This window comes from Siphateles boraxobius, unplaced genomic scaffold, assembly GCF_051911475.1.
Source record: "Siphateles boraxobius isolate OS27281-9 unplaced genomic scaffold, OSU_SipBor_1 7, whole genome shotgun sequence".
In the NCBI taxonomy this organism is placed as follows: domain Eukaryota; kingdom Metazoa; phylum Chordata; class Actinopteri; order Cypriniformes; family Leuciscidae; genus Siphateles; species Siphateles boraxobius.
This window is the reverse complement of record NW_027509197.1, coordinates 33,564,386-33,577,951: the sequence shown is the minus strand read 5'-3', so window position 1 is coordinate 33,577,951 and position 13,566 is coordinate 33,564,386.

Genomic DNA, 13,566 nt, shown 5'->3' with positions numbered 1-13,566 from the left:
CCTGTCCGAAATCAGTTTCATGTTATACCTTTGTGTGCAAATGCTGCCTACAAAGTCATTGTCTGATAGGGCAGCAAGGCAACAAGTCGGCTGCCTAAGCTTTTGAACGCAGCCAAGTGACTTTTATGAGTGAATCACTGAATCGTTCAACTGATTCATTCAGGAACACCACTAATCGTACTTCTGCTGTTACCTGCTGCCATTGAAGAAAGTAACAGAATACGAGGTTGGAACAAAAAAATGAAATTTCTGAGTAAACCATAAAAGTACATACATATTTTTTTCATGGACAACACTGATTGGCTTTTGTTTCATTACAGTTGCGCAGATTTCCTGTATTATCGTGTACTAAACAAATTATATTTATTACATTAATTAAAATCCATGGTTGTATTACAGTAAAGACATATTTGCAAAACATCATATGCTTTCAAGGACCTCAAAATACACCAATCATGTTTTTTATAACAGTTGTTGCATTAATGAATGTCTGAGTGTGAATGATTGAGAGGTTTCAGTGAGAAAAGCTCCTCAGCCTGCTCAGCGATTTCCTTTAAGACAAATTCATCGGGCAGACTCATCTATCAGCCTGTGTCGTCATAAGTGGATTAAACATTCTGTTCCAAGTCATTAACGCTATTATTCAAAACTAATGAAATCTATAGCCAGATTACTGTAATGCTTCTGAATTTACTGACATGAAATAAACCCCCTGTCACAACCGCTCAGAGCAGGGAAGCTAACGCGGCAGCCCTGTCTGTCATCTTAATTATGCTGATGGATAGTAATGCACTTTGAGGGTGGTTGCGTGTCGGTTAAGACTAAGATTGCCCCCTCTAATTACTCTGTGGTTATTTATGAAGATAATATTGATGAGGATTCTTACAGCGAGTACATGACAACGCTAAAATTACCTCTTTCATGGATAATTACTAGCCGGACACTTTTAGACAGATTGTACTCTAGTTGAAATTCTAAATTTAACCTTTTGTTCTTTTCTGATTTTGTTCTTTTCAACTGAAATGCAGCTGCCGTTACAGAAAAAAGTTGCACCTTTTAAGGTCCACAAGCTATCCTTGCGCTCTTTGATAATTTAACTGTTACTGTTGCTAACGCTTTACAGTACGGTCCATGGGAATGAACTTGAAATTTCTGACTGAGAGCAGCACAATTTTCACGTCAGCCCGAGTGGCATTTATGTGCTCATAAAGTGGTAAAAATAGATGGATATTATTTTTATGTGGGCTGGAAATAAGTACAAATCTGCTGTTTTTCTTTAAATAACGTGGTGCGCATTCACATGATTAGCAACTAATGTAAAGTACAATTGAGAAAAAGGCTTCTGCATTCTACTGAAAAGACAAAAACCTTCATCCAAAAGCTGTTACAAGTGATAGTGTAAGTGAACAAAACTATTCCTCATGTTTCTACAATACATTTACTCTCAAGCCCAGTTCTTGGCAGCTATAGAATGGTTGGCTGGCCAATATCCTGTGTGGCCTTTTTTTTGGGGGGGTGGGGGGGTGTGCAGTGACAATTTGGAAAAGAAAATGGCAAGTTATTGTAGGCCTAACAAACGCAACTTGTTCACTCGGAACGCGTTTTCCCATTCCATTTCGCTTCTTTTTCAATGTTTTTCAATGTACAGTAAACGCGCTAGACTGGCGTGTTTGACAGTTGCACTCCCATTTAACGTCCATGATACTTTTGCAGCGTTTCATGGTTCTGTAAACGCAGTGCTCAAGTTAAAGTATGTTTAACTTTTACGCCTCTCTAGACCTGCTCTGACATTGCGTTTTTAACCGCACAACACGTTCTGCTTTAATGGCCGGTAATTGATGGAAATATAACAGTGCATTTTTATTCCAGTGTTGTTATTTAAGCATAAAGTTTGACTCATACATTCAGTATAACAGCATTAACAGCAAGCCAAAGAGGGCAAGGTTTCAACTGAACTATGCATATGTATTTTATGCTATAAGGCATAAAATTGCATCCAGTCATGCAATAAATGCATGTTCTTAGATGTGGAAGGTTTTCTATCGTATTTCAACTGCTCATGGTATGACCCATTTTAGTGGTGGCCAAATAACACTTTAAAATCAGTCACAGCTATACAATGTATAGGCCTATTCATTTTTACAAGTAAATATGAAGATACTCATTCATTTTTACCCGTTAATAGCACACAAATCTTTTTTTGCTCGTGTGATCGTCAGCGTCTTTTCCTCTACACACTGAAAGCCACCTCCTGAATGTACAAAGTTCTGCGCACTAAGGGCAGTCATGGCCTAATGGTTAGAGAATCAGACTGGTAACCTGAAGGTTGCTGGTTCGACTCTCAATGCTGAGCACTGCAGAGAATGGCTAGCCACTGCTCTGGGTTTGTGTGTCCACGGTTTGCTGTGTGTGTGTTCACTACTCACTAATCCTAATGTGTGTGCACTAACTTGGATGGGATAAATGCAGAGGACAAATTCCGATTATAAGTTACCATACTTGGCCTCCACATTTCACTTTCTTTCATTTCTTTTGCATATATGTCAAAAGAATGTTTCACTTGCTTCTCATTCTATTTGATAATTCATTTTCACAGACGACAGCATGGGTTTTGGTACTGAAGAAACCTTGAGTGACCTTTCAGAAACAGATCTACATTCTTCAGCACCCTGCTCTTTCTCATGTGTCAGGGCTTGGAATGACGAGACCCCCATCAACTGTTCTCTTCTAACAGTGGTTCTTCTTCCTGATGATTCACGATGACCTCCGAGTCATTGAATTCTTTCCACTTAAACCATTACTCAGCATTACACAATCATGGACAAATATCAGTAAAGTTCTTCAGGGATTCAGAGGGGCACTAAAGGGGCCTGTTGAATGCCAGAGCCTGGACGCTTCATTGATGAAAACAGAGCTTTGGGGCCAAATGATGATAACAAGCGGTTTTGGTTCCATTTGATTAAACTAATTTATTTGGCAGACATAAGATGGAGTGAAGCCTTTGTGCTAATCAGGCCAATTTCTGTTTGGAACAACATGAGGGTGAGCAGCCTAAATAATGAGAGAATTTTCATTTTGACAGGAAATATTCTCTTAAAGTCGCATGAGTCTTTTCTTCCCTATTGTGGCATAGCTGGGTGAAACGGTTTATTGAACAAGAAAAAAATTAGGAGTTTGTCCGAAGGACTTGAGTTTGTCCATCGGAAACGATTCTATTTTTGTCATTTGCTATTGGTCGATCTCATGTGAGTGACAGGTTGTACCGCCCTTGTGCCAGGAAACACGTCATCAGAGAAGAGAAGTGATTGGATGAGGGAGGGGAAGTTATATTGACTACATATTGCGAGGGCACATGATTTTTAAACAAATAACGATGTGCACAGAATGAAATTATAATAAAAACTGCAATATTCAATACAAAAAAAAATCAAGAATTGTCCATATTGATTTCATGGTGACTTTAACTATGGTAAAATCATAGTAACTTTAACCGTGGTAAAATCATGGTAGCCCAGGTCCTCAAGTAGCTCATTAATTTTGTAGCATCATTATGAATTAGATATCATCATAAAGGACCATTTAAATAATTTATGCTGAATTTAACATTGTGTTCAGTGTCACAAGCAATATAGGAGGCAGCTGAGTGTGTGTTGCTGGATTAAAGCACAGCTATCATCTAACCTGCTTTTGACAGGCAAGGCTGTGCTGCCTGAACAGACATGAATAGACACTTATATCTGTGTGAAAAAGCTAACTGCATCTGAACACACAATGCAGATAAGAGAAGTCTCAGGGGCTTAACCGCAAAGATGATACTCCCTCCAGAAAAACCTTTGCTGGATGACACCACAAATTGTGTTAAATCATGTTTAATGAAAAGGTAGCTCCGCAAGGCAGTCAAGTTAGATTACATAATTACAGGAAACTGGGGCATCAGCACAGCAGCGGCAACACACACGGCATATACCAGGAGACAAACACCTCAGGGGATGAAAGGCCCAGAAAACAAACAATGATTTATCATCCTTTCTCAATATTTCTTTTCTTCTCTTGCCTTTCAGATTTTCATTAGTAATCAACATTAAGTCAAAACTGACCCTATTTACTGTCTCTATAAATGTCTCCACTCTCATTTTGCACAATTTGTCGGTAAAAAAAAAAATAAAAAAATAAAAATATATATATATATATATATATATATATATATATATATATATATATATATATATATATATATTCAGAATCTTTCATCTAAATGCAACTGCTTCAGCATTTGATATTTGAAATTTTTGTGGTTGACCTCAAGAAGAACTTTTCAGACCCTCACCTCCAAGCACCTCTCAATAGACCTTATGGGGCTGTTTACGCCTGGCCACTTCATGCGTTTTCTCAGATTGGTTAGCTTTGATTTATCAAAACGATTCTATTTACACCTGGTCACATAAACGTGTTTTCGCAAAAAGAATATAAATCCCATCTTCACTTCCCGTGCTATATGCAGATTTAAAGGAGTTCACGTCACCGAAAGCAACAGATGAGCTGCATTTTATTGATCATCAGCTAAAATCAAAATCAAAGACCACAATAAGAGAAAGCGGCAACAGCACTGGTAAAATCATTTAGTTTCTCTACTTTTAATGATGATGATTGTGTGTTAAGCGTCTGCAAAAACGCACATAAAATGCATGAAGTGGCCGGGTATAAACAGCCCCTATGCACCAGAGAAACAAGCGCGCAGCCATCTTTAGAATATAGAGGGTTTGCACCTACGTCACGATTTGGTCAGTTACCCGGATGCGCGGCCCTATTGGAGATACTCGGAAGTTAACAACAGCATGGATTGCACTGTTTATGTACTACTTAACACATTGTTACACTAATTTATGGTGTCTAAACTACGGAAAAAAACACATGGAAGCTGCAAAATCATACAGAGAAGGACTTAGTAAGCAGGAAAGAGCGTGGAATTTTGAGGAACAAAGTTAATGGTAAAGATCCGAACGAGCTAACGTTAGCTTCTCTAGCCCTTTCTGCTGTTCTTCCTTCTATTTCTTATCCCGACATAGGCTACGTTCAGATTGTCAGTCCAAAAAAAGCACATGAAATCCATTTCAAGCTACATCCATATGTGGTTTGATATCCGATTCAAATCACATATCAGGAAAACCGCTTCAGTCTGAACGCTCTGATCGGATTTTGCGTGGTACACCATGTAAAATGTAAACGTCAGACGTTGTTATAGGGAACATGCTGAAAGTCGCTGCCAAAACAAGACTGTGTTGTTGCAAAGTGCCGGACAAGCAGAAAATTATCATTTTTGAAACCGGCGCAGATAAGAGCGCGGAAGAAAAAAGCTGTGCATATCCTCCTACAGTTCTGCAGCTCGAGACACAGTACTCCAGCGCGGCGGCTACACATTTACATGTTGTAAAATTTAAATAAGACAACATCTCTAATGCAAATGCAAAACCCTCCATCAACGCAACGTCATTGCCATATTGCCAACGAGCTGCATGAACACACAAATCGGATCTGAACAGTTGCGATACACAGTGTGGACATCATTTTAGATCAGATTCCAATCGGATCATTTACAAAGATAATCAGATTTGTACTGACAGTGTGAATGTAGCCATAGTTAACTACATCAACATTTTAGCCATATTCAACGCTTCATTTACACATGTGGCTGATGCGGTGCCTCCCTCAACCACAAACGCCTTCTTTCATCCGTTTTTTGCACACTTCTCTTTAACTTTTGGCATTCTATAGAACTCAAAATGTTTTTTCCCGGTGTGACCGATTAGTACAGACCAAAACACGACCATTTTTCAGCAGCAATAATCAGCCAAATATGCAAGTCCATTCAGTTCAGTGGCATTGTTTACGTTCAGTGCCTCCAAAATGGCCGACTTCTGGATTGATGACGTGTAGTGAAAACCCTCTATTGTCTTTAAACTTCCATTTTTGCGGTCGCTCTGTATATCTCTATGGCATTGCTGTCGAGGAGTAATTAGCTAGTGAAGTGGATTTACTTATTGTCAACAAATGTCAGTAGACCGGGAAGATTTTAAAACGAGCCGTCCATTCGTCAATCCGCAAGATCACTGTGAAAATACAGACCGGAAGACAAAAGACAACGAGCGTAGCGCTGAAAAGGGGTGGGGCTACATAAGGTATGGTGCAGGTATGATGTCAATTTGATGTACATTTGTAGGCCAAAACACGAAAACAAGTTAGCATTTTAGCACTTCTGGATCCATCTCCCGAAGTCAATGGGCTTTTTTGTCAAGGGAATCAGTGTGATGCGAACTCCCGTTTGGCCTACGAAATGACGTCATACCAGCAACACTATAAGGTGTGTTCGACATCGGCTGTGGCTGGATGTAACTGATCAGCGAGAGTTGCCTCGTGCAGGCGGGGAGGAGCTGCAAACGGAGACGTAAAGTCGAACACTTTCTGGTTCCCGTAGTGACCGCTCACGTGGTGTTTGCATACTTTACCTCAGCTGAAGTGAAATAAATGCAATATTTGCAAAATACACAGATGTTTCAGAGACATTTTCATTCAATACTTTATGTACTGCTTCATACAGCGTCTGTTTGAACAAGAATAAAGTTCAACATAAGCCAACAGCTACTATCAATGAAGTGTAATCAATGCTTTTTAATCAGTTTTACTTTGATAAACATGACACAATATAACATTGCGATTACATGAAAAGAGTGTTTACTGTTATAAAAAACTGATTTGTGAGCTTTAGTGGAACTAAAGGTGTGAGAATAAACACGAAACACACGTGATCGCTGTGATGCATTGAATCCGGCCAATCGTGGAACAGCTGTGTCGTCATCAGAGCTCGTGCAGCCTCTCTTGAGAAGCTGCGCTGGCTGATTTGTCCAGCTACTCTCGAATCGCTCTCGCGGTACTTTGATGGCATAAGTCACAGTCACGTGGCGTCGGCGCTGTATCAAGTCGGACAAAATTTCTAACCAGCATGCACTGCTTCAAGTTAGCCGCCGATCGGTCTGCGCAGAGCTGCATGAAGTCGAACAAGCCTATTGTCTGGTGGGTAGGGTCCACTTCTCACAATCCAATCAATTCCCGATGGGTAAAATCCTTCTACAATTGTTCTATTTCTATTTCAATCAGAAATACTAATTTCATTTAAAACATGTAAGTGTGAGCATGTTAAATGGAAAGCACACTAATGTTCAAAGGTTTGGAGTCAGTAATTAAAAAAAAGAGAGATAAATTAATATTCAGTAAGGATGCTTTAAATTGATCAAAAGTGACAGTAAAGGCATCTGTGCTGTTATAAATTCTATTTCAAATAAATGCTGTTCTTTTGAACTTTCTATTCATCAAAGAATCCTGAAAAAAAATGGATCACAGTCACAGTAACAGCACGGCTGTTTTCAGTATTGATCAGCATTATAATGATGGATTATGGAGGATCCTGCAACACTTAAGACTGGAGTAATGGCTACTAAAAATTCAGCTATGTCATTACATTTTAAAATATATGAAAATGAAAACAAAATGCATCATGGGTGTTACTTTTTGTTTTGACTTTAACTGGCTACTGGCCAATTTTAGCAGCAATCTGCCAGTTTTACATTACATTGTGCTGGACCTGTCATGGATGCCTATAGGCATATACATGCTCTGTTTCACAGGAAATGCAGATTAAAGGGATAGTTCACCCAAAAATGATAATTCTGCCAGTATTTACTCACCCTCATGTTGTTCCAACCCCGTAAGACCTTTGTTCATCTTCGGAACAAAAATTAGGATATGTTTGATGAAATCTGAGAGCTGGATCACTCCTCCATAGGCTTCTAAGGGATTGAAACTTGCCAGTCCCGAAAAGTTATTAAAGATATCGTTAAAATAGTCCAAGTGACTACAGTGGCTCAATCTTAAGTTTATCAAGCGACGAGAATACTTTTTGTGCGCAAAAACAAACAAAAATAACGACTTTATTTCAACTATTCATTTCCTTCTCTGTGGGCCTCGAGTCAGTTAACGTAGTGTGATTGCGTAGAGCTACGTCACACGTAGGCTCACTATTGGCCGACGCTGGTCATATGTGTGATGCGTGTGACGTACAACAACAGAAGCTTACGCTATTATACTAGTGAACTGACTCGAGGCCCACAGAGAAGGAAATGAATAGTTGAAATAAAGTCGTTATTTTTGTTTTTTTTGCGCACAAAAAGTATTCTCGTCATTTGATAAACTTAGGATTGAGCCGCTGTAGTCACTTGGACTATTTTAACGATGTCTTTAATAACTTTTCGGGGCTGGCAAGTTTCAATCCCTTAGAAGCCCATGGAGGAGTGATCCAGCTCTCAGATTTAATCAAAAATATCTTAATTTGTGTTCCGAAGATGAAGGAAGGTCTTACAGGGTTGGAACAACATGAGGGTGAGTAATTACTGACAGAATTTTCATTTTTGGGTGAACTATCCCTTTAAGGCTTTTATTTTAACAGTGCTTCTTTATATCGGCCTTTCCCATCTCCTGTAAAATTGGCAACACAAAGGTGGGCAGGTCAACCTCCCTGATGCTTAGACTCCATAATGAGCTGATGATAGACATGTTCAACTACTCAGAGGGGTATAATACCAGATAGAATTGGATTAAATAAGCTCTTTCTTCAATTGCCCACTGTTCCCATTCAGGTTTTTTACGATCTCCACACTTGCCTGTCATAATATAATTAACCTAAGTTTTTTTAGCTAGTCGTAGGTGTTCTTTGTTGTTTGCATTTCTACTGCCTCTTTGGTCCTAAAATTAACAGTTTTCACAAAAATGAAAATAATTTACTCACCCTCATGTTGTTGCAAAACACGTTAACATTACACTGAATGTCAGTGCTGCTCTTTTTCATACAATGAAAGCCACAAAACATGCTGAGTATTCAAAGGTTCAATGACCAATGCACTACTTGCATTAGGCCTATTTGTAGCACGCTTCCTATCCAATAATCACAATGAGCTTTGTTACTTTTGATAATAAACAAAAGCTATTTTTCCACCATCCTCCATTTTCCATGCGCCAGCCGTTTCCTTGGTAACACAAGAGTTTACAGATGTTATGAGATGTACATAGCGATCAAATATTTCTATTATTAACTTGTTTACTAAGCTCAAATAGCCAGTTATAGAGCTTAGCCAGTTACAGAGAATCTGGTAGCCAGGCAACAGACAAGTGACCAATTCTGAGTGGCGACGTCACTACACGCATTCTACCAGCACAGTTTAGTTATCCAACTGTACTACTGAGAATTCCGGGTGAAAACGGTTTGTTATCGTGCCATGCCTAACCAAGAAAAGCGGCTAAAGTCTCAGATTTCAAAATTCTGATAAATGTATCACGAAATTCAGGGCGCTTTCACACTTGGTTCGATTGCCTGTTCCGAACCCGAGTTTGATTCCCGATTCCTCCCTCCTCCCTCCTCCCTCCTCCAGTACGCTTGCGTCATCAAGCTGCAGCTGGCGCGTAATCGTGTTGCTTGATAACCGCTATGAATGAACAGTGTTGGGAGTAACGCGTTACAAAAGTAATGCATTACAGTAACATATTACTTTTTGCTGTAACGCAGTAGTGTAAGGCATTACTTATCAATTTTCAGTAATATTTTACTCGGTACATGTTCAGTAAGGCTTGCGTTACAACAGACTTTTAGTTTTAATTGTAAAACAAACAACAACAAAAAACAGCAAGACCACGAGACATTAACGAATGAAAAATGCAAGTAGGCTAAATTACCTGTTCGTGGTCAGTCAATATAGCCGCGTGTGGTGTCCAAGTCTGTAAGTAAAGACTAAATGGCAGCGTCTGATATATTTGTATAGCGATTTATTTTTTACAGGAGTGCCGTGAGGTATGATTTAGGCCTCTGTGCTCGCGCTGGCCAGTGGAAAAGTAGCTAATGGTGAAGATGGCATGAAGAAGACTATACATTCGCGAGATGGACGTATGCGCATTAGGCTATTCGTTCTGTGTTTTTTTTTCTAAACAGTTAGGCTATGTTTATGTGCTATTTTTCATGTTTTCATCACGCAATCATGTTTTTGATGCGGTGGTGACGCGTTCATAAGGGCGGCGGCGCTGCCGATAAAGCACCTAAAAGCTGTCACAAAGAACCGGCAAAAGCAATGATTATGAATATGTCAAATATAGCAAGGAGACATTTTAATTGTTTATTAATAAAGTCAAGATGAAGTTGACGATGCTGCCTCGCGATCTTCGCAGTAGCCTAGTGAATGCACCAGAGAGAAATGCACATTTCATTTCATAAGCAGAGAGAAGTCTGTTTTCTTTCGTTTTGAATTGTTCTGTTTACAAGTAGACATTTCAATATAGATATATTTTTCAAGTCCGTGAATAGGCTACCTTATACGCTGAGTTTCGGTTCATTTATGAGACGCGCTCCAGTTCCCGCGCTTAAATCCAGGCAATTGGTTGACGAAACATTGATTAAAATTAAGATACAATTAATACAAAACGAAATTCACTTTAAAGAAAGGCTTTGTGTGTGTAAGGTCTCTGTGAAAGTTTTAAAGCAGTCTTTTAGTGCCGCTTCATAGCGATCGCGTCCATAACGGAGAACTGTCACGTCTGTAACATTGTTTTTTCCTCATAAATGCGAACACGAAAAATAAAATAAAATGAATATTTTATGTTCTGTGGAGAGCCAACCCTTCTTCATCCGATTTGAGCAGTTTAATTCACAGAATTACAACCAAAAAAAAATCGTTGCCTCCTAAAAGTTAAAGATTTTTTTTTGTCACGCATGACTGTCTATTTCCCTAATATTAAATATAAAACGCATGTGTAGACTGATATTTTTCTAATGTCTGGACTCCTTTCAGGGAGGAGCCTATGGATAAACAGACGTTTCAATATTTTGGTATTAATGCATTTTCTGAGAATTTATATTTCAAGTTTTGACTGCAAATGTCATGTCCATAACGCTGGAATTCCCAAATTTTAAATAATTTATCCTCAACTAGTTTTGTGGTGTAGGTCTACGTATTTTATAATGTTAAGTTAACTTCAGATAATACTAATAGTAATTTAAAGATGTGGTATTTTGGCTGGGAGTTGGAAGGGGTGTGTCGCGATTCTGCAGGTTCGTGGATCTGAGTGTCGCGATTTCGGTTTCATATCGCATATCCTTACAGCCCTAGTCATTTTAGAATGTTAAGTTCTACTTCTGTATAGTTATTTTGGTGAAAGTAACTCAAAAGTAATACAGGAGTAATGTAACGCATTACAATTCTGAGACAGTAATATTGTAAGGTAATGAATTACTTTTAAATAACAGTAACAAGTAATATATAATGTATTACAGTTTGGGAGTAACTTGCACAACACTGTGAATGAAAAGGCGTCAAAATGGATAGAATTGCTCGCTTCATATTTGTTCTTCTTTTTTTGAACCTTTAGTTTTGTTTTCAAAGAAAAGATACAGAAACACACTTGCGTCTGTCTGCTGCCAAAGTACTAAAATCGTTCCAAAGACAGTGGGCTGTCCGCCGAAGACAGTTTTCTTCTGATGACCAAAGTAAACCCTTTCCGCTCATCTTGAAAGTGATGCGTATGCGACTGACGACTGTCCTGTCGACCACATTATACGTCATCAATAGCGGTTCACTTCCGCGATTTGGTACAATTTCGTTCATATCAGCAGCGAACCATACTGGAGTTCACATGAACTGTACCCCAGACCACCCTTCTTAAGCGGACTCGAGTACGGTTCATGGATGCGCTCCCGAGTTCGGAAAACAGTGTTCACATCATCCAAATGAACCGAAATCTGCCATCATTCGAACCTGGGTGCGCACCAAAAGTGCCAGTGTGAGAGAGCCCTCAATCACAATAAATATCATTGTGACATTCTTTAGTGTCGCGTGACAGATCGCTGTAGCCGCCGGAGCGTGAGTGAACTGACAATCTCTCCTTCTTTACTACTAGTTATAGCACAAAATAAACAGAAATGAACAACAGCAGGTATGTGAAAACAGCTTGTGAATACCCAAGAATATTCATAGTTCGTTAGTTAGAAAAAAATTCTAGAGAGGAGCATTTTGCTAAATATGTAGCCTACTAAATTGTATTCATTATAGCTATATAAGTGCCCTCAAATTGATTAATCGCGTTTAATAACACTTAACATAAAGTTTGGTTTTATATAATGTGCATATATGTATATATTTATATATATATATATTGTATATATACAGTATGTGTGTATAAATATATATTTATATATTAAATATATTTATATATAAAACAAAAACTTTTATAGATGCAAATAATCGTGATTAATCAATTTGACAGCACTGTTATGTTTAATTATTTATGTATTTTGTATAAATCTGTCTTTTTTAGGAAAACTGCCTTTTGCAGTTTTTGCCTGAGTGTTCATTATCATGTCTGAAGTAGAGCAACTGAAATTAATAGTTTGGGAAAAAGAAAAAAAATGAAATGTTCCTGAAACATTTAAAAATGCGTCAACGTCGAATTGAGAGCTGGTGAATCAGAATTGAATTGTGAAATCTCCATCAAAACCTAGCCCTATAGGCTCTCTAATTATATCATTACGATAATTTTTATTATCAGCTTACTTTCACTAAATGTATTTGCAATTGATTTGATTCACATTATATATTAATCAATAATTGATTGATTTCTTTTGCACATGACTTGAACCGTATGGACCACATGGTGTCTTGTTTCGGTGTCGATCCTCTTCTGGTCAAAGTCTTGCCTCGGAATCGACCGGCTTAGATCTCAGCCTGGACTCGAATGAACTAATCTTGCTGTTGAAAAAGCTGCTTTTTTATGAATTTAATTAAAATATCTGCTAAATGTCGGCCTGCTCCACCCACAGTTTTACCTCCTACTGCTTCACTTTATAATGTCCTCTGTTCATTTAGAAAGAAGAGAAGCACTGCAGTTGCCCACAGAGTAGAGGTAGACTTCTAAATAAACATTGGTATTCAGTTCAGTTAGCAGCTGCATCCCCTCTGGTCCATTCGCCCACTATTCAATTTATACAAACACAAGGTTGCAGGGGTTACAAAAATTGTCAGATCTCCCGCTTCTCAAACACAGCTTTGTCAGATGTAAATGACAGACTGACATTCGATGTCTGCCTCGCAGCATCACGTATCCAGCAGCACCTCTTTCAGATGCTGTGATGTTTAATGGAGTGTAGAACATCGCGGCAGCTCGCTCAAAGAAAAGCATTGTGAACTAAATCTTGAGGTGTAATCTCCCATGGATGGAGCTAGATATGGATTATTGTCTAAATGGCAAGTCAAGACTGTTTTAGTCATAAATCGCCCACATAGACAGGAAGAGAGCGTCAGTAAGATTTTCTGTGATTTTTCATGGAACACCAGGAGCATGTCGATCAGTTACTCTGTTGGCTCTGGGAACCCCAGAGAACATTCACTGGGATGAAAACCAACAATCACATTGTGTATCATGCCATTTATATATTTTGAGAGCTCATCTCTCCCAAAGGCTCACTGTGGCTCTGTTCCA